Source organism: Coturnix japonica, chromosome 3, assembly GCF_001577835.2.
Source record: "Coturnix japonica isolate 7356 chromosome 3, Coturnix japonica 2.1, whole genome shotgun sequence".
Lineage (NCBI taxonomy): Eukaryota > Metazoa > Chordata > Aves > Galliformes > Phasianidae > Coturnix > Coturnix japonica.
The window spans coordinates 79,606,435-79,632,755 of NC_029518.1; the positions used below are offsets into that span (position 1 = coordinate 79,606,435).

The following is a 26,321-nucleotide window of genomic DNA, read 5'->3' on the forward strand; positions in this document are numbered from 1 at the left end:
GACTACTGTTATACTACTGTAAACCTTTGGGTTTTGGTGTAAATTCTGTTAAAGGCAAAATTCATGCACTATAACCTTGTTAAATAGATTCAAAGGAAACGGTGTTTAACAATGTATCATGAATGTTTGCAGATGACTGTTGTTTAAGGGCTCATGACATATTGGCATTGAGGGCAAGGTGGAAAACGTATATATACAGATGTGTACGAATAAGCTCAGAGACAGCAATCAAACCACATCATCACATATTGAGACACACGAGGGCTACTCAGAAAGTAATTCCACCCAAGTGAGAAACAGGCAGCGTGGTGATCTCTCGAGGGCTGTGAGACAGCTTCCCCGCAGACAGCCTGAAAGCACGTGTGCAACAGGAGCGCTGAGGTGTGTGGCCATGAATCCAACTACTCAGGCCAACTACCTGCAACGAACGACGCCCCCGAATGCCCTTCGTGTCCCACGCATCATCACCAGCCGCGCGGCCGCAGCTGCGGGGGGCGGGCAGGAGGCGGTGCTGCGGGCGGGGCGGGAGGTCCAGCGGCGCGGGGCCCGTGTTGCAGCCGAGCTGGAGCGGGGAAGAGCCGCGTTGCAGCGAGCGGACCTGTGGCAGGTGGGGGAGCGTGGCCGGCCGAGGGCGTGCGGGGCTGCGGGTCAGCGGGTCAGCGGGGCGGGTCCTTTCGGGTGGGTGAGGGGAGCCGGGTTGAGCTGCGCCCCGCGGGGCTCCCCGCATTCGCGACCGTGCTGGAGTCTGGGGGTGATGGGAGGGACGGCGCCGTCGAGGCGGCAGGTGCAGCCCGGGTATAGGGACGGTGGGAGCTGTAAAGTCGTGCGTCCGAGATAATGATGTTTGTGCCTTCTTTTTAACAGGGAGCTGTGAGCGCGGTGTGTCACAAATGTGTTGGGTTTTCTTGTTGATTTTCTGCTTGTTGCAGTACAATTGCAGTGCAGTGGGTAGATTGTGCTGACTTGAAATGCTTGTTTTGTTGGAACATGATGAAATCATTTATGTTATATTGTTCTGCGTGATATAGAAATCCATGTTAGTCAGACACAGTAGTGAAATGAATTGCTGGCATTATATGTCTGTGCTTAGGCTAGTTTGTGGCATGGGAGTTCAGGCATTACAGCAATGAGCAGAGCAGAACAGATTGCAGTGACTGCAATTATACCCATTTCTGCACCTAGAAGGAAAAGGCTGCTTGGGAGGCCACTTGGGATGACTCCTGTTCCATTGCTTAATGCTGAGATGTACATGGTACTGTGCTGGAAGGGTCTAGTCTCTGGTTCCAGGATTTCACAGGCTAGGAAATCAGTCCTCTGGTTGATTTGGAAAGACTTCCAGTTCTCAGGCACCTGAGGAAGCATTGCAGGTTTATTAAACTTACATCATTAAACAGAGGGTTGGGATTTTCCCTCAAACCTTACTGGTTGGGGTGTTGCTTACTGTATGTCACTCAAATATTTATGCAAATACATAATAGTGAACTAAAGAATGAGCAAGGAATGTTGGTTTGAAGTGCTGTGAAAATTATGTTTTCATTAAGAAATGTGGTTTTCAACCATGAAGAGTCTGTTGGGATACAGAATATTACGTATATGCGCAAAACATGTTCAAGCAGAAGGTGAAGTGGACTTCCAAAGTGAAGGTTCTACTCAGTCAGTTCTGCTGATCAGAGCTGTGTATGTGTTTGTACTTAAAGAAAAGTCATGACAAACATTATCCAGGGATGCCCAAGTGGAGTGTTCCAGGTGTGTAATGTCACCTTGCACTAGTTACAGTATCCATACTGTATGTGATTTTGGACACCACAGTTCCATCAGGCAGTTAGCCAGTAGAAGAGTAATAAAGGTGATCCAAGATCTAGAAAATGTTCCCTATGATAAAGAAGTGAAAGAACTGCATTTTTACAGTGCAGGGAAACAAAGAGCGATGAAAGACATGATAACAATCTTCAGATTTGTAATTGGTTGCTGCAGAGTAGAGAGAAATAAGCTGTTCTTCACATCAACTGGAGGTACAACAAGAACCAGCATGCTGAGCTATAGCAGGCAGGATTAGACTAAATGGCAGGGGAAGTCCTCTCTAACTACATAAGTAATCAGTGTTGGATTGTGCAGGTAGGGTATGGAATTTCCTTCACTGGAGCATTTTAAGATCAAATCTAACCTATCTAACAGTGTATTTGCCAGAAATACTGAAAGAGAGAGTGACCACGGCAAGGGGTTGGATGTTAGGAAAGGTTTCTTCTCAGGAGTGATGAAGCACTGGAGCAGGCTGCCCAAAGAGGTGGTAGAGTCACTGTCTCTGGAGGTTTTCAAGAAGGATGTAGATGTCACTGAAGGACATGGCCTGGAGTAATCACAATCAGTTGTTAATGGGTTAATGGTTAGACTAGATGATCTTATTCGTCATTCCAGCCTCAATGACTCTATGATACTGTGAAACATCTCATATCTCCAGGTCCCTTACAGCTGTCTAGGTTGTCTGATGCTGTCAGAAGGTCAGCCTGATGCTCCTGGTGGTGGTTCTAAGAGGCAGCTTTGTAAGCTAAATGCTACTCAGTAATCCACTTACTATATTTCACTTATATGCTTAATTATTACACTGGATTTTATGATCCTTCTTCCTTCTACTCGAACTGCATTTACAGCTGAGGTCTAGGAACAGTGGTGGATGATTGCTAAAGAACATCTTGGTCTGGCACCATTGCAATCAGCAGATTGGTTTATTGGTGAATGTTAGTAAACTGGAGCTCAATTCCAGAGTACAGTTCTATAAATCGTATCGCATTGCTCCCTTCAGGTCGTTGGTAACACAAATATGTTTCTGGCAAGTCTATAAGGTTGAATTGCGCTTTCGTTTATTTTGCCTTGTTCTGGACTATGATCATAATCTTGGAAATTACTTGCATTATAATTCAGCTTGCACACATAGCTGGAAAGTGTAGTTTATCCTACTGGATTCAGCAAAATTTTTTTGCCCGGTCCAGTTATCAGCCCAACTGATTACAGAAATAGCTAGCAGAAATTGACCTTTTCTTGGTGCTTTTGTTTCCATACTTCCATTATGTTACTTGTTTTTTTTCTTTCTTTCCCCTTTTTACTCATTTTGCACATTCATGGTGTTAATCTTCCTGTTATTACCAGGTAACACATAGTTACTGTTAAAATTGTACTAGGTTTTTTGCTTCCCATTGTTGGGGAATGTTGTTCCCCATGTTGGACTATGAAATGAAAAAGGAAAACCACTTTTTTTGAATAACCCTATTTTATAAGAAAAGGGGTGTACAGAAGACCTACCTTTCTTTCAAGGTTTTTCATTACTTTGTGTCCTGTTGTTTTGTTCTTATTGCTTTAGAAAGTTATCAAATAGAGCAGATCTAGTCTTTTTAGTGTCTCTTTATAAGAAAGACCTATTTTTATGTTCTTAGTCATCTGTATTATCAAGATGTCTTTGTGCTTTTTTTTATCTTCTGTGAGCTGGCATAACCGGAGCTGAACCTGATGATCTCATTGAAGACCCACTGTTTATGAAGGGGGTTTACTACTGTTTCCTGTTTTGCTGCTCTTTTTTGCTTTCCATCATATCTACTCTAAGGGAGTAGCCTTTGGCACTGGGTAGCATTAGTTCAGAATGCTCAAGGAGGTCAAAATACTGCTTACAAAATGCACTGTCTGTTTTCCTCTGAATCATCTCAAAGCAGTAGAAGAGGCTCTCCGGGATACCAGGGCCCATCCCACTGCCCCACCAGGAGCAGGGCAACTGGGGCCTGCCCCAGCCCTACCCACTGAGCACCTACGTGGAAGCCAAGCCATTCGCCTGCAGCTGGGCCCAGCAGGGCAATGCTGTGAAGAGCTGGAGACCAGCCCAGGTGTGGCCTTGCTTGGGGCAGGGGCTGTGAGTCCCATGACTAGCATGAGGCCCTAGGTGTTAAGCTTGTGAGTGGGATGAGGGCAATGAAACAGTTTCACTGATCCAGTTTTTGTGTTGGAAAAGTGAGATATCTACCCATTAGCACTGTATCCAAAGGTGGGGATTTTAGGGAGCTGGCAGAGTGAGAGGCAATGTTACAGTATATCCTAGTGTGATAACTGCAAGGAAAAATGCTTGAGCATTTACCTTTACCCATTAAACAAAAGCCCCTATAAATGTTTTGTGCAGTATTAAGCTGCGGTTCAGCAAAGCCCTGGCTTGGTAGCTTGTGGGATGCGATGTTCCCTGTGTATCCCCTTCCAGGAAGGACCCAGTGCACCTCCTTGAGCAAAGATTAGGCCTTTGAGTGCCTAACCAGTGAACTTTAGGTACAAGTGGAAAATTGAGGAGGTTGATACACTGTGACCATATATACTGCTTTGTAAAATTAAAATAAATAGATTAGTAAACTGAAGATTGATGTTTCTTTCCAGCCTGTGAGTGGGAAAATAGTCTGAGACCTACTCTATGCTGCTTCTTTTAGAAGTGGACTGGCCATGGAAAGAAGCAGTAGGAGAAAACTCGTGCTGGCTTAGACAAAATGACTTAAAAGACTTTTTTTTCCTCTCTCTAGTTTCCATGGTGTTGGAGTACTGTGAAATTTATAAATGAAACTTAATTCTATATTGCCCATAATCTGCACAGACATTGTTTTACAGCAGTGCTGATTGATTTTGCATTCTAGGGGAGATATCAGGCACACTAGTAGTGATTAACAGCTGATAAAAACCAGGGAGATGAGCGGTGTTGATCACACTGAATAATACTGTGAATGAAAATAGGAGTACAAAGTAAATACATGTCAACCTTTTGGAATTTATGTGATTTATATCGTTTCAATGTTGGATTGAGTAATTGGTCTTTTTATCAGTGTGCTTTATGCTGTAATAACATAGGATTTAAATAGTGAGAAGGTAATAGCTGCTCTAAGTGAAACACACAGGCCCTGAAATGAGATGCATTCTTTCTAACAAAGAACATGCAAAAATTGCAGGGAAGTTTGTTTGCAATTGGTAAGATGAAAAATTAAACTACCTTTCATGCCAGTGAGACATTTCCATTTCTTCTTGAGTTCTCTGTCAGATCAAAGTAAGCCTTTAAAGAATGCTACATTAGCACATAGGAAATCCAAATTTCCTCCTTGTATATTAGTGTTTTAAGGCCTGTTCATAATTTAGACTTTTATAGTTCAAGCTTTTCTCCCTCCCATGATTAGTTCCAGTAGCTTGGTCTGAAGCTCTGGTTTGAGGCAGAAGGCACTGTACTAATAACAAAGAGAAGCTGCACATTTCTCAGTAATGTCAATGGAAATAAATAACAGTGGGGCAAAATGAATGGGTTCTGGAGATTGTAGGGGGGATGGAAGTAGAGGCCGGGAGAAACAGCCACTCTTGGGAGCAGGAGGGGTTGAAAAACAGCTGGAGGGGCCATGTGGCTTTGTATGTGGGACTGGGGAGCAAGAGTCTCATGGGAACTGGCATGGGAACAGGTGTGAGGAGGGCTCAGAGGATTTTTAGGAGGGTTTGCATGGAGTTTTTTGAGGGAGAATCTCTCGTTTCCTCAGATTTTTCATCCAGACCAGCCTTTCTCATTGTTCTCTCTTGTACTGTCTCATGTTCTGGGAACTTCTCATTGCTTTTATAGATCTGCATGGAATAGATAAAATGTGCCAATTGTAGTGGACTACTTGCTGCTGCATGCACAGGTTTGTTCAAAGCTGTGAAAGACTGAACAAAAAAGAGAGTGTTGGGTTTTTATATGTTTTAATTAAGGAGCTATGATTTCCTGGGATGGCTCCGGATGTCTGTCTGAGCATGGATCACTGATAGCTGAAACACTTGCAGCACACTGCATATTTGCTGCTGTAACAAATTTTAAAGATTTTAAAGATTTCATCTGTGGAACACACTAGAAATATATATTTACCCAAGCTGTCATTGAAAGGGAGAGTTGCTGGTATAAAGAGTATTCCAGCTACTGTGGTTGGAGTGTACATTAACACTGAAATTTGGTTACCTTAGAACATTTTGGTATATTTAAAAAAGTATGTAAAAATAACCAAACCTCAACCTTTTTTAGTGTTTAGTCTAATTTATCAAATTTACAATATTGAGTTGTGTTATTCAAATTGTCTTTATCCTTTCCCCCTTTCACTTGTGTAAATCTTTGGATCCATAGTAATGATAGGGCATATTTAAACTTGCCTGATCCCATTTATATCCTACATCAACAGAAAATTGAAAAAAAAAAAGAAAAAAACAACACCCGAGCTCCAGTTTGAGAGGAAGCCAATAATTGTTGAAGCCTGCCAGCTTGTATTTTCCACACTACTTTATAACAGTCTGTACTTTCTTCATTAAGTAGAGTTAATGATTTCCAAAAGTTTCATTTTTAGTCAAAACAGTTGCAACGTTTTTATTTTGTATTTGCTGAGCCCGCTTAAGGTAATCTAAAGACATCTAAGAGAAGAGTGCTGCAGTTGCTGTAATAGCAGAAGTACCTGTAGGTTCAGCCTTTGACAAAGACTTGTGTGCTCTGTGTTGCCAAGAATACCTTGTTCTTATGTTCATCCTAGTAACTGCAGTTGTCATCACCTTGTGAATGTTAGTTCCTTAAGTCCAAAGCAGCCTGGGATATCTTATGTGGAGAGCTTGAGATAACGCTACATATTTGTAAAAGCAGTAGGATGTATTAAAACACCAGATTACTGAGCTCCGTGTAAAATATTGTGGCATGACCCTTGTTTCTAGTAAAAGTGTGCAGAACTGTGTGAACTTTTGTTAAACTAGCTGGGTATCTGTGAGGGATGGACCAGTCAGTGCCATGATGAGCCTTTTGGGCTATGAGTGTTGCCTGTAAATTCGAAGGAAGGTGTGCATAGTGGTACTTTAATTCTTTTCCTGATATCCTTCACTTACAATGTTCATATTGTAGGTGCAATTAGAAAAGTACATATTGCCTTTAGTGTCTGCAAGTATAATAATTTCTGTTTTCTTAGTCTTTTAACCACGTAGGTGGCTCTCTTGGAGCTCTGGCACAGATAGACTCCATTAGGCAGCAATCTACGCATGTTAAAATGAACATCTCATCTTTTAGTTGCAGCTTTCTTTGACCAGTTCAGCATGTTCCTACCTCTTGCACTTGGGATCTGACCCTGGTTTTCTTCCATTTCCTCTCTTCTCATTGCAAGTGGTCAGAATCAGAAAGAAAAAAAAAAAAAAAGACAAGAAAATAAACACTATAAGTGTAATTCCAGTGTCATTGTAGTGAAGAGGAGAAAGGCACATCTGTGTAATAATTTAAAGGGTGGGCGATTTTCTGCAAAATATTACTTGAAGTTGGAAGAAATGAGTGTGGACCACTGCTGCATTGTTAGGGTCATGGATTCATTCCTTTCTCAGCTGTGGAAAGTGTTTCGAAACAGAAAAATCTCTCTGTGGGAAGTTGCTCTCAGATTAGAATCTATGTCCAAGTAAAAAACCCAGGGGAAAGTTATAATACTGCTCTTCCATTTAATTGGGGGCATTGGTTGTTTATGGGAGATGGTCACAGGAGTCTCCAGTTCTTAAAATCTTAGCCTTGAAAGCATGTGATTACAAGATAAAACAGGTCATTTTTGACAGAATATAAGTGGAATGGAAATGAATTGGAAAACAGGACTCCTTACCAAGTGGAACAGTTTCTGCAAAGTTATCACATTTTGTTTAAAGGCTTCCATTTGGAGAGAGAAGACCAGGGCAGGCAAAAGTGAGGGAAGTTTTGAGATACACCACAAGATGTTTATCTCATGAGATGGAGCTTTGTGGAAAAGTACAGTAGAGAAAACTGGAGCTATAGAAAGTGTCCCTCATTTCATAGCAAATTAACACAAAGGAAACTTTAGGTGGAAATACAAAAATTAAGAGGTGTTATATACCAAAGGTGTTACATGTTTCTTACTGAAAGGAAATAAAAACCGTCACCTTCTAAGAAGGAGTCTTTCTTGTACTTCAGAAACTATGTCGCATACAGAGAAAGCAAGGATTAAGTGGCAACTCTAAGCAAATCAACAAAATAAACAAACTGGAGACTTGGAGAAGATTCTTCATATCCCTGAAAAGTAAAATTGAGAATCTTCCAGGTAGAATTACGCAAATCATGGAAAATCATGATAAAATGTATTGAAATGGTTATTAAACTGAAAAAAATATACTTCTGAAATGTAATGGAAGATAAAATTATAAAGGATTTTTTTTTTTTTTTCCTACTTCTGTTAAATAGAATGATGGGTGGGGAAGGGAAGGCAGATTTTCTGAATAGGAATGACATGTTTGTTTTTTTTTTTTTAAGGTCCTAGACAATAGTGTTTTATGTTTGTTATTCCCCGATGAATTTGCAATGAAGAGAAAGGAATGCAATTGTATGCCCCTGTGATTAAGTCCATTTGCTGTGCAAAGAGACCCACATGGCCATGGTACGCTTCTGACTCAGCTGAAATGAACATTGACAACTACTGCCAAAAAGGGGAGGGAAGCTAGGCTGCAGAGGATTTCATTAAGAAGCTCAAAAGAGAGGACAGCTGTACCTAATTTTCAGAAGCACATAGTTGTCTTTGAGGAAGCCAAGCAGTACCAAGAAAAAAAGCTTAATTTTGATTTCCTAAAGAGTAAAGGAATTCCATTTATTTGATCTCTTCTGCTGTTTTCATATCTGGATTTGAATAAGATATCTGCTCTCAAAAGTGGTATTTCTAGCTGAGGATTTCATTTTTGCATATGCCTAGGTAATTTATGCTAAATAATCTTTGTTGTTAATGAGTAGTTTGTCCCTTTATGCCACCTGGTAGTAGCAAGAAGGCTTCAGCAAGGCCATTGTGGGAGCTGTCCATTTCCAAACCTTTGGCTTATGGAAGACATAATTCTCTCTTCTCCTTGAGACTTGACCTCATGTACTTCTGGGTTTGTTTCCTGCTCCCTTTGATAGGATTTTTAGGTAGAACTGTGGTGATATGTCTTCTATTTCTCCAGGAGCATTTATAGGATATCTTTGAAAAAATTTCTTCAAAGGCATCTGTATACAAAGAAATCTTGCTCAAGAATCAGAATTTCAAAACTGCTGTTTTATGGTTACTTTGTCCACATGACACCAGTATGTGTGGTGCAGCCATCTCAGCCATCTAGAGGGACCCTGACAGGCCATGGCTATGGGCCTGTGTGAGGTTTAGGCAGTTGAACAAGGCCGGGTGGGTTAGGACAATCCTGATGATGTATATAATATTTAACCCAAGTTAAATTTAGCTTCTCTGTTTTGATGTACAGAATTTACTGCAGAACGTTTGCATTCTGCATCACCGGTATGTTCTGGTGTACTTTAAAGAGTATGCCTTCAGATATATAGAACCCAGTCTTGACTGTATAATTTCTTGAGGACCTTAGGACTTAGATGTGTAACTACAACCTAAGCCCACCATTTAAATGCCAGATTGATTCTTGCTTCTACTCAACCGCAGTGGTAACCAAAGTCATTATGCTTAAGTTTATGTCAGTAAAAATTCCTGCACATGCACATGTCTAATAGTAGGCATGCCTGGACTGTCCTAGAGTGCGTAGCATAGTATGTACTTAACAGACATCTGATTCCTAGAAAGATTTACAGGGCAGAAATTCTTCTGTCTTACCCGTGGATCTTGATCTAGCTGGAATTTTTGGACATGTTTTTACATTTTTTGGAGCAATATCCAGGAATAGTAAGGTGTGTTTTTATTTATTTATTTATTTTTATTGCCATGTGGGTAGAGCATTAGCCAAGATAAAAAAAGGTCTGAGTTTAGTTTCCTTCCTCAGTCTAAAACAGTTTGAACCATTTACCTCATTACTGGTAAATGTTTAAGTGGTGAGCTTCTGATTAGAGGTGGCATGGAAGATGAAAATGGTGAGAGTTGGTGTAATTATGGGTGGTACTGTGTGTTTCAAGACCTTATTTTTTTCCCAGTACTGCTGAGAGCCATAAGCATAAGTTTCAACATTTTCAGTTTCAGAAGCGTCCTTTGGGTACTTAAGCAACATGCACCAACACCAGAAGAGTCTGATGAATTGTAAGTGTTAGGCCTCTTAAAACAAGCCCTGTCACTCAGTAAGCATTTGCTGTTTACACTGGATCAAAATAAACTGTGTCTATGTATAGTAGAGATAATGCTTCTTACTAGGCAAAGATGAAAGCTACGTAAAGTGTGATTTATTCCATTAAGGATAATGGCAAGCATAGAGTGGAGGCTGCTGTATTATGAACAGGCTTGCAAAGTAAAATGTGTGGATGCATTGCTCATACTGCTTCAAATAGTAGCACTAGTAGCACGCCTAGTAGCTTCCGTAGGAGTTTCCTGTTCAAGATAGCTCTTCACAGAGCTGGAGAAGTATCTTTCTCATATGCACCTGGTGATGCTTCATGGCACAGATGGACAGCAAAGGCTGTGCCTGATTTTACACACTGCCTTTCACAACTAGGAGGTTGCATTCTGCAGGGTGTTTCCATACTTACTGATGGTAACCTCCTAGTATCGTGAGAGTGTTAGAGCAGTGTAATGTAGAAATAGAGTTCTATTATGTTTTTGAACTGTCTTTTTAATTCATGTTAAGTCCACTGAAACTTTGTATATGAATTAAATTTTATATACCATGGAGTATGTTTAGAAAAGGATCCATTTTGGTCTCTGTGTATGTTGGCTAACAAATTATTTATTGCTATTCTTGGGTAAGTTGGGTATAGAACTTTCTCTTTTTGCTTCCTTACTGTATTTTGTACTTGTTTAATGCTTGCTGATGCTGCTGGATTACTATAGTTGTAACGGTGTATGAATCCAACAATTTAAAAGCTAATATATTTTCTAATGCCAACATAGAAGTAATTGTAAATCCTGTCCATCTTGGAGAGCAAAAAAAAAAAAAAAAAAATGACCATGATTTTCCATTTACTGTAAGAAGTACAAGTTGGAACTGACATTTGACAGGTGAATTTATCTGCACAAGTCTTCTTCATATGAACTCTCTAAGACTACTTGCTCTGTGCTTTTGTCCAGCTGTATGATAGTTAGTTTCAAGTGACAGAATCAAACCTGGAAACATTGTTTGCTCTCAAACACTGTGGGAGTTTATGTTCATGGGGAGCAGTGAGAACACAAAATATATTAGCATTCTCCATATAATGTACATTCAGCATTTTGTGTTGCTTTTTGCTTTTTCTTTTCTTTCTTTCTTTCCTTTCTCTCTTTTTTTTTTTTTTTTCCCTAGATGCACCAGCCTGACATTTAACAAAAAATAGCAAGTCCTTCCAAGCTTGAAAAAAAAAGACAAACAAACCTCAGGAATAATGTCTGAAAATGCATCTGGCATCTTTAGAAATGTCAAATTTCTGGCATGAGTAATAACATTGTATTCCTTTCACTTTTTTTTTTTTTTTTTGAAACCCATATATTAGAATCAATAAAAATAAAACACCTGCTGTCTTAACTTGTGGGTTCTCTCCTAAATAATACACGTGGGTAGTACAAGGGAATATGACCTGTAATTTGTTTAGGCCTATTCAAAAGCATTGTTATGCTGTGGAAGCAACTTGCCCTTGCAAATGGGCTATGTTGTTTTACTCTTTTTATTTTGGAACCTGCTTTGATGGCATGGACTCTGCAGAAAATATGCTACAAATGTTTTGTATGTTTTGTGATGTGTGACTGATTTGTAAAAAATCCTCTGCAGTGGAATATTTTTAACAGTATGTCCAAAGCTGCAGTATTGTTAGTAGGTGGAAGGTTGGACTGGGTGATCTCGGAGGTCTGTTCTAACTTTGGTGATTCTATGAAGAGTGAGGCATGCTATTTGCACTTCTGAGTGCAGTGTTGTGGGAAGAATAGGTTTGTATTTCCATGAATAAAGACTTATCCAATGGTAGGCAGTGCAGTCTCTCACAAACTGCTTGATTTAGATCATTAAAGTTAACTAAAATCTAAATTTAAAGACTTATAAGAAGACTTTTTAACTGTATTCTAATACCTTGTAATGTGGACTGGTTTGTCTGTGAAGGCATCAGAGTCCATTGCATAATCTAGGCAGAAATGCAAATGTAATATCAGACCAATAGTCTATTTTCTTCCTTCTTCCTTTCTTTCCTTTTAAGGGAGATTATTGAAGTTGGACATCAGTGCACATCACTGTATGTATAAAAAATGTATCATCAAAAGAAGCACGGCCAGCAAGGTGAGGGAGGCTGATTCACCCTCTCTTCTGCATCCTTAAGAGGCCTTGCGTCCAGGTCTGGGGCACCTTGACTCCTTGGAGTGTGTCAAGGGGAGGGCCACAAAGATAATCAGAGGTCCGAAACACTTCTCTCTCCTATGCAGGCAGGCTGAGAGAGTTGGGGTTGTTCAGCCTAGAGAAGAGAAGGTGCCAGGGATATATTATGGCAGCCTTCTATTATCTAAAAGGCACCTACAAGAAGGCTGGAGAGAGACACCTTATCAAGGTTTGTAGTGACAGGAAAAAATTGAGAAAAGGTAGATTTAGATTAGATATAAGGAAAAAAAAATCAGAGCACTATGCTTTTCCTGTGGTACGTATTTTGCTTATTTATCCTGTTAGTACAAATGGGTACATTCTTTGTAATATGAAATAAAAGGATGAAAATTATCCTGAAAAGCCACGAGGTATCATTCTAAGGTAATTTGTTGAATTCCTTTTTCATTGCTACAACCTGTTTCTTGCTAAAACTCTTTGTTACTTAGAAGCGCTGTTGAGAGTTCTGGGCAGATATAAGAGATTATTCCAGTGATTCTGGTAGAAAGAGCTTTTACTTCCTTTATATTTTCCTTTTTAGTCCTTTGCAGATGACAAATGCTCACGACTGTTTGGGATCACTGCTGAATGTAGTAGCAAATCTCATCCCTGAGTCCTAGATGACTCTCCAACCCATATGTTGAAGATTGCTTCATAGTTGTAGAGTGGGAGGAAAGAATTTGCCTTCTTCCCATGTGCTGTAACCTGGAAAGATTGAACAGGATGCTGCCTTCCACCCCCTCTTCATCCTTGCAGTGCCAGCTTGTTGGGAGTTGTTTGTGGCAGCCCGGGAAGAATTTTCTGTGATTTTGAACACTGAAGTTTCAGAGAATTTCCAAGTGTGTAACAAACTTGTGTGAAACTCAGTGTTGTCACTGTTGTAAAAATAAATGCCTCTGACTTGAGGTTAGGCTTTCTCTCATTTTCCTTGGGGTCTGGAAATGTAATCCTCTTGTACTATTAAATCCTGACCAGCAACTGTCTGAAAATTAAGCAAGTGGCCAGTAGCATTTATTGTCTGGAGTGAGAGAAAAGGGGAACCAAAGATATTAAAGTAAATGATGATAGCAGTACTATAGTACGCAGAAACTTTTTCATAAGGAGAGGTAATATTTGTGGGGCTCCTAGCTTAGTAGTGGGGATTCACTGCCTTGCATACACAAGGGATGAATTATAAAACAAGACTGCAATAACTAAGCAGTTCTCATGCAGATATGGAACTATGTATACAAGTAAGAAGTACAACATGAGAAAAATCCAGCATAAAGATATGTAAGGAACATGTAAATACAAGCATTGACCTTTCAGCATCGGAAGGGAATGGGGTGGAGATACTCGTGAAAGTGAGAAATCCACACCACTACTTGCTAAAAAATCATAAGCAGTAAAAAGCCATTTTAGAAGTTGGGAGGTACAGGGTAGGTGTTGTAGTGTAAGGTATAGCTAAACTTTGTTTCCTGGTTACTCATCTCTTTCTCTGCAGCTCTTGATGCTAACAGAAGTCAAATATGAGGGGTGGCATGCTACTACTAGAGCTCTGTTCTGTCTACTGGGGCAGTGGGATGGCAGGGCTGTCTGGGCTTACTTTACTCACCCTGTTCCATCTCCTCCTGTTTGCTATTTATCATACTGTCCTCTTACCTTCACAGGCCTTGTCCTAAAGCCAAATATCTCAGGAAGGCAAATGACCTGGATAAGAGTGTTATGCTTGATGAATGGGGGACCTCTGCACCTAAAGAGCAAGTGCCCTAGAAGTTGCACACATGAATGAGAAAGAAAGTTCCTGGAAAGTGGTTCAGAGACACAGAAATGTGGAAGTTGGAAGGGGGCTTCCTGTGATTCTGTAGTCTAGCTATGCTCAAAGCAGACCTATTTAGTGTACTCTGGTTTGGGCCTCATTCAGACCAAGTTTGAATAACCCAAGGATGGAGGTTTTGGTGCCTCTACTAGTCCCTTTGTACATCCAATTGGCATTTTGTATTTTCTGATATGTACCCATTTCCACTTAACTTTCCAGCGTGGTTGTAGGGAGAGATTCCTTCCATCTCCTCTATGCCTTCTTTTGCAGACTGATGTCCCCTCAGCTTTACATGCTTTTACACTGGAGGTTGAGGAGAGAAGAAAAGACCTCGCTTTTAGTACTACCTCCAATTTTGAGGTTGCCAGTGATGTGGTTGACACCCCATCCCTGGAGACTTTCTAGGCAAGGCTGGACAGCCTGATCTAGCTGTGGATTTCCTCATTCACTGCAGGGGGGGTTGAACTAGATGGCCTTCAGAAATCCTTTCCAACTCTAAGGATTCTATGATTTTATGATTTAGTTTCCTGGAACCTCAGAAAAATATTTCCAGGACTGCATGCAGCTTCCCCATTGTGCTTCCCTGTTCCTGGAGTTCAATTGAGTCCTCCCAAACAACTTAGCTTCCTACCGGTTCCCTCTTAATGACTTGAAGCCATGCTGCATTCCACTCTTTGTTTCCATCCTACCCTGCCTCAATTTCTTCAGCAAAGGGCATTCTTAAATAATTAGAAACAGATTGAGTAGTAGACTGTTAAGGGATGCCCACGATCAGCAGTGCTTTTGAGATCCATCCTGAATAATTATTCTTTGTCAGAGATTTATTCTTTGTAGTTTACTTTAGATATTACTTTTTTCTATCACTATTCAGTAGATAATTGCCTCAATATGTGCTGTTGCTACAGTGCTGGGGCAAAATAAACCAGTATGTTTGGATGCGTGAAGTACAAGTCTTTTGAACAGAAATGATTCTGGGATTTTACAATAGCAATTATGTGCCCTGTTCTATGTCAGTGCCTCAAAAGTATGATGGCAAAAACAAAGCTCAGAGGAAATTCACAAAATTGAGAAGGGATTTGAAAAACAAATACTTCAGTGTGAAACTTATGAAGATGAAGTACATGGAGGGCAGAACTGGATGGTGGCTTGAATTGTGTGTATGTGTAGATCAAGTGAAGTAGGGGAGATCTGGTTGTTTTGATAAGAAAGTCATCAACAGAACTGGTGGCTGGGTATTCTGGGAAATTCAGCTTTGCAATGCAGTGCAATTTCTTTAAAGAGTCAGAAATATGGTGCAATGTCTTAAAAGTGAGGGTGGTTCAACGGTAGAAAAGATTAAGGGGAGTAAAGGAAAGAGGGTCATTAAAACAAGAATAGATATTTTCCAAAAAAAAAAAAAAAAAAAAAAAAAATTCTTTTATAGTAAATGCTTTCTTGTAAATATTCTGTGGCTTTATGTGTATAGGGGTCAAACTTGATGATAAAAATATCCTGGGTGATCCTTTCTCTTCCCAAGGTCACACAGTGTCTTTGGCAAAGAAGATGAATTTCACTTAGCTGTATGGTTGTTAAAAAAGCATTTCTCTTCCAAATGTGTGTGCTTTCCTGTCTAACTTAGAACAGATTCTTGTTCAGGCACCCACTGGGGGGACTGGGGAAAAGCTAGTGTATTTGCTATGTCAGAAAGTGATTTACAACAGCTAGGGTGAAATTTTCATGCCTTGCTTTGAATATTTTTTCTTAATGCTACTTACATAGGTGAAACAAAGCTGAAAGCAAAGGCTGATGCACAAGAATTTCCTGGGGATGGGGTTTATCCAGAGACATGGGTTAAATAAAGCTGGATGGCAGTGACCATCTCCCAAACTGCACCTTTGCTAAACATTAGTGTGCATTGCCCATTCGCTGTTTATCCAACTGTGCAGCTTCTGTGTCCTCACTTGCCTTGTGAACTGAAGGACCTACGTTAGGAACTGGGGAGGAATTTTATACTTTATAAATGTAATCTAAATAATTATCTTTGCATAACAGGCTGTAAAAATAATCACATTTTAAAGAAAGTGAGCTTGAGTATTTACTAGACCGTCCTTGGTGTTTTTGCAGGTGATAGCAGCTGAGAAGATAAATCTTGCATGGTTTTAATCTTTGCCTTGGGTCACTGTATATCTGGACCTTCAAGAGTTTATTAAAGTACCAAATTTTGGAAATAGTTGAAAGAATAAATATTTATGGAGTAAAGATATTTTGCTCTTTGAGCATGAATGTGCTAATTTTTTTTCCTTCCCTTTGAAAACTGTCTTAAATGTTAAGAGTCTGATTTAGCCCCACTGAAGAGAACTGGAGCTATTTTAAGCTTTTTGATAGTTCAAGACCTCAGTTCCTCTGGAATCACTGCTATTTCTATTCCTGCAGCGACCACAGCCTGATTTTGAACATGAAAAGGGGAAAACTAAGAAAAAAGAAAAAACAACACCCCCAACCACTTTATTCTATATACTGTATATTCTGTAAGAACAGAACTAGAAAGCCTTGAATGTTTAGCTCCTGTCTGTTTAGCTCATATGATTCTTCTTGATTTGATGTCAGTTGGTGTATATGTAAAATAATAATATAATATACTGGCAAAATTTTAAGATATAATCAAATATTTCCAAGGTATTCTCTGGTACCTTTCATGTAGTCAAAATCCGGCTGTACTAAGTTCATTGGAATTAAAAGACCCCAAAAGACAAAGATGTTAACAGTGGCTTTCACTGCTGTAGCAGAAATGCTGAGTCCTGGCCTGAAGCAGTGATTGAGCACCTGGTGGGAAGGCAGGGCCAACCCAGGGGAGCTGAGGTGCACAGAATGATGCCGAGTGACCAGAAGGGATGGAGCTGACTCCACCCCTTCCCAGACCTCATTTAAGGGCTGGCAGTGGAAGCAAAGGTACTGTGCTGGAGATCCCTGCATGTCTGAGGTCTTTTGAAGGTAAGCAGCTTCTTTCCTTTATTTCTGTGCTTATGGCTGTTGTATTTGAGCAAACCCTCTCTTGCTGCAGCCTAGGAACTTGCTATTCTGCTGTCATTGTTGCACTTTCTATTCCATTACAATCATATAGTGTAAAACAATAAAAACAGGTTCTGAAGCTTTAGTAGAGACTTTAACCAGTTTTTCCCATGGCTGTATTCTACTACTGCTAAAAAAAACCCAAATAAACTATAAACCAACCTATCAAACAGCGGTCTGTTTTACCTCCAATTGAATGCTTCCAAAAATGAGGAAAAAGAGGGCAGACAGTCCAAGGGACGATTGGATGTTGTGTTGAGGGACATGATTTAGTGGGAGCTACTGGTAATAGATGAACAGTTGGACTGGATGATCTTTTAGGTCTTTTCCAACCTTGGTGATTCTATGATTAAAGAAATGGAAAGGACTAAGATTTCATATACGCTGTTAAAACCTTCAGCTGAAGTGGGGTTCTCTGTTGACATTTTTACCCTTACAGCTTTTGTCAGTACGTCACGTCTCTCTGGGAACATGATTAGCCATCATTTTTTGAGAAAGATTATGAATAACTGTAATAGGCTGGATCTGTTGTGCTTGTAGGAACCCAGTCCTCTGTGAGGCATAAACAAAATGAACAAACAGGAGAAGGAAATGGAGACAGAAAATATAACTCTTGGTTCTGATACTCTGTATTGAAGCAGGTAGACAGAGCTCGTAGTCAGTGTTATCTTCGTATAACAAACATTTTATACTACCTGTTGTGCATTTCCTACTACTACTTCTTGGTTTCACTCAAAATATTGCAGTCATGACATTGCAAATCATGTGTCTTAACTAAGCCAGCCCTATCTTCCCTTTCTAAAATGTAGAGAATAAAAATAAATGTATGGGAAGAGGAGGAAGTGAAAAGCTATCAGCAGAAGCATTTACCTGGCATATTAAGGACACAGCTGAATTTGGTAGCAATGACTGTTTCTGAATCTTCTGCCAGTGTTCTTTTATGCAGACTTTGAGAACTGTGGCAATAATGGATATAAGTTCCTGTGTATCTATTGTCAAGTAGGTGTAATCCTAACGTAGTCTTTACGTTGCTTTAGAAGTTTACTTGGATTGGTTCAGTTTTTGTGTTACCATTATGTCCCTTTCTATCAGCGTCTAAACTATCTGTAATTACCAGTTATTGCACTCTGTGCCCCAATGGCTATTTTCTTTTCTTTATCAACACTTACTGTTGGCCCATTTAAGCTCTGCATTCCTGAGTGCAGACAGAACAGTCTCCTAGACTATTGCACCAGGATTAAGTTGTCAGTTGGGTTAAATTGTCCTCTGTTTTTTTTTTAAAATACATACATATACATATGCACACTTAAAATTAGACCTTTTGGATATCAAGTAGGAATAAGTTTGACTGTTTCTTACACTGAGTCTTATTATCAGAGCATAGTTGAGTTTCAACTGTACAATTTGAGTGTCAGATTTTATCCCATTGATTGGCTGTTTTGTTTTCCTTGGATCTGTTGAAGGAAGGAAAATTCTGTGAAATCTCAAGTTGCTTGATAAAGAGAGAAATAACAGCATGGGCTTTTGCAGTCAGGATGAAATCATGGTTTCTAGGGAGACCTCAGATTCATTGCTTGCAGCCAGGATGCTGAGCTGCCAGTAGTGGTTGCTTACATAAGTTGCCCATCCTATATTGTTCTTCAGTCAATCATGTATCAGTTCAACAACCGAAAAGCTGTGGTAAGGCTTTTTTAATTTAACCCGTAATAACTAATTGCTGTAACCTGGCACAGTATCAGTAAGGAGTAAGTCCAGCAAAGCACAAAATGCCAAAAAACAAAACAAAAAAAAGGATTTAAAAATATATTTCTGTGATTTCAGATGTTGGAGCATGAATACAAACTTTCTGTGCCATAGCTTGGAAGATTCTGTGGGTTTGCTGGGCTTCATTGAATCTCATGAAAAATAAACAGCCCAATTCAGAGGATTTTTTTCTTTTTGCTTTCAGAAATATCTTTCTTTTTTTTGCTGGGATTAAAATATCTATCGATTGCATTTGTCTTTGATGTATGACATCTCATGAAATAGGCTGGATAACCTGTAACCTTGTAGTTTACAGGGTTTTCTTTCTTTTAAACCCAAATGGTGAGAAGTGCAGATATTTCTGGTTCTGAAGAGCATGCTATAATAAAATTTTCAAAGCCTGCCTAAATATGATTCATCTCTTTAATCCTCTACACTTCTTTATTTAATCTTCACAATACTTTATGCTATGGGATGCGTTAAAGCTATAAATATGGAGTGTAAACTTAACATGTTGTCTTAATTTGTATGAATTTATTTTGTACAGTAAATACTGTTAGGAATGGAAATTGCAATTGTTTTGCAGTCTTTTCATATAAACTACTTCTCATCATTTGTTCTTTTTTTTTTTTTTTTTTTTTTATTTCCTTACCTACCTCTGAAGTGTCTTTTGAATTGAAGATTTAAAAGATTTCTCTAGTCCAAGTAATGCTCTTTTGATGTTAAGTTATCCGTTTTTAATGAGAAACTGAAGTTGTAGCTGTGCCGTGAGGAAATGAAATATGAAACATAAACATGAAATACTTGTTGGTGCCTTAATTGAGCTTTGGATGAGAAATCTAAAATAATGTTTGAGCAACCTGGTCTCATGGGAGGTGTCCCTGCCTGTAGGAAGGGGGTTAGAACTAAATAATCTTAAAGATCCCTTCCAACCCAAACAAACCATTCTGTGACTGTATGACCTCTATGACAGGTCATGCTTGTGCATGTGAGAATGCAGGTGAGGTTAGTGTGGTGTGGATGAGACATTTTGTATTTCAGGAAATATCATTTCCAGGGGAAATACCTGAAATAAATTGTATGGTGTGGAGCTTACACATTTATCCGTGAGCCTTCTGCATCCTCAGGAGTTCTATTTTACCTGAGGATAACACAGGGGTTTCTGTGGCAGGTACATGTCCAATTCATTTATCTTTCTGAAACTGCTGCTGTTTCTCCAGACTCTTCAGCCTTTGTTCACTTTCTGCAGGTGCCTGGACATTCCCCTTTAGCTAACTGCCTCACTTTGCCATTGCCACTGCACATCTCCTACTGCTTCTGCTGTGGACTTGCAGTCAGCTGCAACAGGTTTTTGCCTGCATCTTTCCATGCTTCTTCTTCATGTGCTTCTCCAGTTCCATCTCTGTTCTTTAACCTGTTATCAGGTAGGTTTTTCTATGGAGGGGGAACAAAGCAGTGCCTTCCTGCCCTCCTCTCTGCTTTAGAAAGAAAGAAAGCAAAGGATGTTGAAACAAGGTGGAAGGCCCAGATAATATCTGCATTTGTGTGTTTTGAGGGAGTCCATTAAATGTTTCATATTTATATATTTGTTTTCAGGATTAGAAAATGTCTGTGTACTCTTAAATGCGTATTCCTATATAGCAGCTGTAATAGAAATAAGTATAGATGCTACTTAGCTGAAAAGAACTACTGTACAACTATTTCTCCTTCTTGGTGCTAAGTATAATAACAAGAAAACCGTGTGTGCAACTTAAATACATCATTCTCATTTTTGATCCCTCTTAGTAAAAACTCCTCTGAACTATTATGTAAACATGCATTTACTGCTGCAAAACAGTCCCAGTATGAAAATAATTATACTGGTGATTTCACCAAAATAGTTCATTCCTGCATAAAAATAGAAAGAAATGGTATGGGAATACTAATGCACTACTTACTGTGGGTGATTTTATGTATTTATGCACAGCATTGCATTTGGAAAGCTGCCTGATGGAAAGGGACTTGGTGTGCCGATGGACTGTTGGCTGAATATGAGCCAACAGTGTGCCCAGGTGGTCAAGAAGGCCAATGGCATCTTGGCTTGTATCAAGAGTGGTGTGGTGAGCACTACCAGGGAAGTCATCCTGCCCCTGTACTCTGCATTGGTGAGGCCTCACCTCGAGTACTGTGTTCAGTTTTGGGCACCTCAGTACAAAAAAGGCATGGAGGTACTGGAGCAGGTCCAGAGAAGAGCAACTAGGCTTGTGAAGGGCTTGAAAAATCTGCCCTATGAGGAGAGGCTGAGGGAGCTGGGGCTGTTTAGTCTGGGGAAAAGGAGGCTGTGGGGAGATCTTATTGCTCTCTTCCAGTATCTGAAAGGTGCTTATAGTGAGAGTGGGGCAAGTCTCTTCTCACTCGTGGCAAGTGATAGGATGAGGGGAAATGGCCTCAAGTTACACCAAAGTAAGTTTAGGTTGGACGTTAGGAAACACTTATTTACAGAAAGGGTAGTTAAACACTGGAGTAGCCTCCCCAGGGAGGTGGTTGAGTCACTGTCCCTGGATGTGTTTAAGAGCCGTTTGGATGTGGTGCTCAGAGATATGATTTAGCAGAGGGTTGTTAGAGTTAGGGTACTCTGTTTAGGCTGCGGTTGGACTTGATGATCTTCAAGGTCTTTTTCCAACCTGGGTAATTCTATAATTCTATAATTTATGTACACAAATTTATGTAAAACTGAGCCTTAGCTGAAGAAGATTAGTATGGAAAAAAAATGGAAAATATGACTGCAGAATGGGGGTGAAATCCAAGTGGAAATAGAGATTCAGATATATGTACTTGTTAAACGTAACAGACTTGGAGTAACTTCATTAACTTTGTGAATGTTTAGGGCTGGTAATATTAGAAATAAGAATAAAAAGTTACTATTGCCTCAACATTTTATTTGTGAGAGTCATTAATTTTGAAAACAGACTGATTGACTATAAAGAAGGTGATGCAATATTGCATTTCTTTTTCATGTTATTTAATGCTTATAAATTGGTATTTTCAGGGTTGTTTTTGTCTTGCTGTACTTTTTCTATATTACTGCATAAGTTTTGGAAATACAAAAAAAAAAAAATAAAAAAAAATCTCCATTATGTCCTTTAAATCACTGTTATAATGTTTTAATATTTCTTTCTTTGTATGCCAGACCGAATGATCCCTAGCTGAATTGAGAGATGTTTATACAGTGATGTAATATGAGAGAAGTGTTAATTTATACTTGGAAGACGAGATAGTATACATAACCCTTAGACTGATTATTTTCTTGGAATGCTGGTAAAGGTTAAAATCATACCCTTACCAGCTTCTTTCATATGCAGACACTAGCAATGGGAAGAAGTGAAGAAAGAACAACCTCTGTAACACTTCAGTGCCATTCCTGAGCAAGAACTCTTATTACATTAGGGAAGCCAGGCTTTTCAGAGAAATGAAATCTCACTTCATTCCCCAGTTTGAATAGTGATAACTGCGCTAAAGAGCAAATAGTTTTGATTCTGTAAGATTCCAAACTACTCTAAATGGAAAGTTTCTTCAGCAAATATTCCTAGGAAGAGTAAATGATACACATATCTGGGCACTAGAAAGCTATGCGTGGAGAGTGCATCAGCAGACTTCCTTCTGAGACACAAGAAGTGTTGCTTTTGGTCTTCTAAATGCAGGGTGGAAATGCTGTTTTAACCTGCTTAGATATCCGTGTTTCCTACTGAAATCTTAAGTTGGACATGAAATTCTTCTGCTGTGTATGTGTACAGAGATGTTGTGGTCAAGCGGCTAAACACCACACAGCCTTTTGCTCTTCCCTCTTCACCAAAGGGATGGGGAAGAGAACTGAGGGGGGAAAAAAAAAGACAGAACTCATAGGCTGAGACAAAAACTCTTCCTTTTGTCTTAGTAAATAGAAAGAATGGTAAGAATAATTATATACATGTGTGTGCATATATATATATACATGCAAAACATATGATGCACAAGCACTTGTTCACCGCATGCTGACTGATGCCCAACTGGTCTCTGAGCAGCCCCAGCCAACCCCTTGCAGTTCTATAGGTGTTTTTTTTTTCTTTTTTTTAGCATGATGCCATGTGGTATGGAATATTCCTTTGGCCATTTTAGGTCAGCTATCCTGATTCTGAATCTTTCTAGCTTTTCTTAGCCCTTTTGCTGGCAGGACAGTATGAGACACTGAAAAGCTGAAACAACACTGGATCTGTACAGCATTGCTCAGCAACAGTTAAGACATCAGTGAGCTATCAGTGTTGTTTTGATTCTGGGAGAGCAACATAGAATCATACCAGACACTGTGAGGAAAATCAACTCTGTCCCAGCTGAAATCAGGACAAGAAGATGCACTTGTCTGAACATCTTTCTATGTACTTTTGTGGAGCAAAGCTGTTTTGAGAGTTGCATGCCTATGCTATCTCCAACACATGGACAAGCATTGAATTCATTCAGAATCAAGTAATGGATGTTTGTTTCATTAATAGCTGTACCAGATATCCATTTCCTTCCTAGCTGGAGGTACACAGTGTTTGCCCTGTTAGTGCAAATGCTGCTGCTCTGTGCAATTACAATGCCCAGAAAATGCACCAAGAAAGATGGTGCATTTAGACACTGACTGTCTAATTGGCTCAAGCTGCCTAAAATGGCTCAGCATGTGGCTGTGTTGATATGTCACTAAATTCCAAACTTAAATGAATTTTCTACCCATATATGACAGAAAAGTAACTTGTATAGGAAGATGGTAATTTGTCTGTCTCTGTAGTTTATCATGCACTCGTAAGACATGGGGTGGTGGAGCCAAGCTTTATTGCTGTGGTTTTGCCTTTCACTTAGTCTGAGATGAGCAGAAGCTTGCTTGGCTTTCAATGCAAATTAAAGGCACTGAGATGCTGAAAAATATCTGGCATATGCTACAATCCCTTACTTCAGGGGTACAAAACTGAGGCCTTTACATTTGGGATTGCCCTGTGTGAGAGTCTATTTTATTTCACAGGACTGTTCTCACTGGGAACATCCCTTCTGCTATCAGAATGGTGGCAAGTAACCAGCATAAAACCAACTCACACACACACAAAAAACCCGTCATAAAATAAATAAAACATATAGCGGAGACCAGAAGAGTGACCGTGCCAAGTTGTAAAGATCCACCAAATTGTGTATCTTGTCTCAGTTAATATCTGATAGACCCTTATCACCTGATAGGCCTTTGCAGCTTTAAATTAAACAGTTTTGCAGAGCTGGGAGGTAGCCAAAGGTTTGCTTTTGCTACCCAGTGCATCACTAGAATTGCAGAGACTCTGGGTGTGGTGCACTGTTCCATTTACAGTGGAAAAATGAAGTAGCCATGAGGGAAACCTGGACAAATATGGTAACGTGTGTGATAATTCTCTTGTATTGCTTTCCCAGTACCCAAACCTTTACTTCAGCTGGATGCGGTATTTGTGCATTAATGTAGTAAACCTGTATGAATCTCTCTTCCGTGAATTCCCACACGCTAAAGGCAGGTGGTTAGAATTAAGAGGTAGAAAAAAAAAATCTGATTTCCAGGTTACATTTTAAAAAGTCTAATCATGAACAATTTCACATTGCTTGCTGTAATACCTTGAGGTATATGGCTGGCTACTATTTGATTCCCAGCAGATGCAGAGAAAATAAGGAGCAAACAGGACTTTCGTGACTTGCTGCCTGTTAGGGACTGGGACAGATTGGCCACTCCTCAGTGCTTCCCCACACAGCCCAAGCCAGCTTCTGAGCTCCTGTGGCAGAAAGTTGGCATTAAGACCCTGACTTCTCAGCTCTCAAAGGCAGAGCAGAAAGCAGAGAGCACATCCATGGACCACCATAGAGACAACTTTTTGTGTTTCTTTTACAAAAGGAAAGATAGGTCACAATCAGCTGTGATTCTTTTTTAATTCTTCATTTTTATTTTTCCCAGTGTCAGTGGGGAAGTCCTAGGCTGATATTAACAATGGCTTCTTCATGGTGGCAGAAATGAGGCACTTTGGCAATTGTTTTATGTAATTTCAAGTGTGCTTCTGTTGCCTGGGCTGTAATTATTGTGTTGAGAAGACACAGAAGTTTGGTTTCTAGAACTATTGGTTTGGCATCTCTTTTGGCTTTTAAAAATGCAGTGCTATATTATTATTTTCTTTGGAATTTATTGAACGCTGGTAATTCCTGGAATCTTCTTCGGGTGGTTGTTTAAGTCTTAGGTTTATCCTTTTACGTTTGGGTTCTATTAGTAAGTATGTTTTGGACTACTAGGTACTTAATTTGGCTTCTATTATTTCGGTTTTATTGTAAATGAAATACAGAAGGACTGTTGCAAAGAGATGGAAAAAAGTCTTCCACTGGGGGAGTACAATTTAATTCTGCAAACCAGGCAAGCCTGTCTTGGCAATTATTCTGCTGATTCTTTTTAAGAAATACTTCAAATGCAAGCATAGTTTTCACCAACAAAAATCTTGCTCTGATGTAATAGTTCAATGACTGTAATGTCTTTCAAGGTTAAAGACTTACCCTGATGGCTGCTGTGGAAATTTCTTCACTGTGAGAAGTGAGATATATATTATGCATGCCCTACATTTCCCTCATGTTTTTCCTACATTGATGCCTGATATCTTGTGAAGGCAGAATTATTTCTTTCAACAGTGGAGCAAGAAGTTTGAATATACCCTAAGTTTGAGAGGCCATTACCACATGGTGAGCAAAAGTTCCTGCTGTTCGGATAGATGGGATGGAGGCCAGGAAAGCTTGTTAGCATTTTTTTTTCTTGCTATACATTTTTTTTTTTTTTTTTTCTGCTTGGACTTTTGTTCTGCAGAGTTTTAGGACAACTTGATGAGAGCTGACCAGTGGGGACATACGAGGGCTATGCCATTAATATTTGTCTGTCCTTCAAAATATATCTGCTAATGAAATGGTTGTAAATGAATAAAAGCGAAAATTGAATGGTTTGGATTAGAAGGATCTATAATGATCATCTCATTCCAAACCCCCTGCCATAAGCAGGATTGCCACCCACTACATCAGGCTGCCCAAAACCCCATCACACTGGACCCTGAATGCCTCCAGGGCTGGGGTTTCCATAGCTTCTCTGTTCAGCCTATGACAGAAGGCCACCATGAAGTCCCCACAGGTCTGGTGTATATGTTTCTAGAGTCTTGACCTTCGTGGAAGGCATTTCAATTCTAGGAAATGGTCTGAAAAGATGAAGAATGTTAGTGATAAAACTAATATGTAATAGGTAAATGCAAATATGGCTGACACAGCAGGGCCTGAAGAGAGAAAAGGGGTGTTTAGTCTTCTGGCTGGATGTAAAACACTTTATGCAGCTGAGGAGTGGTGCAAGGAACTGTCCCTGAACTGCCACAGAAAATTTGCCATAAATTTATCTCTTTTCTTTTTCTTTTTTTTTTTTTTTTTTTTTTTTTTTTTTTTT

At 39.6% G+C, this 26,321-nt stretch overlaps 1 protein-coding gene across 2 annotated transcripts in view; it reads left to right on the forward strand.

Moving 5' to 3' along the window:
* The first annotated feature begins 512 nt into the window (after nt 1-512).
* COL21A1 (collagen type XXI alpha 1 chain) overlaps nt 513-26,321 on the forward strand; it is a 99,436-nt gene continuing 73,627 nt past the window's right edge. The window contains exons 1-2 of one of the 2 annotated variants that reach the window (XM_015859230.2): nt 523-607; nt 20,109-20,283. The gene's annotated coding sequence lies outside the window, so the exon portion shown is untranslated. Of the gene's footprint in view, nt 608-20,108; nt 20,284-26,321 lie in introns of both variants that reach the window. The other variant, XM_015859231.2, reaches the window with a different exon arrangement.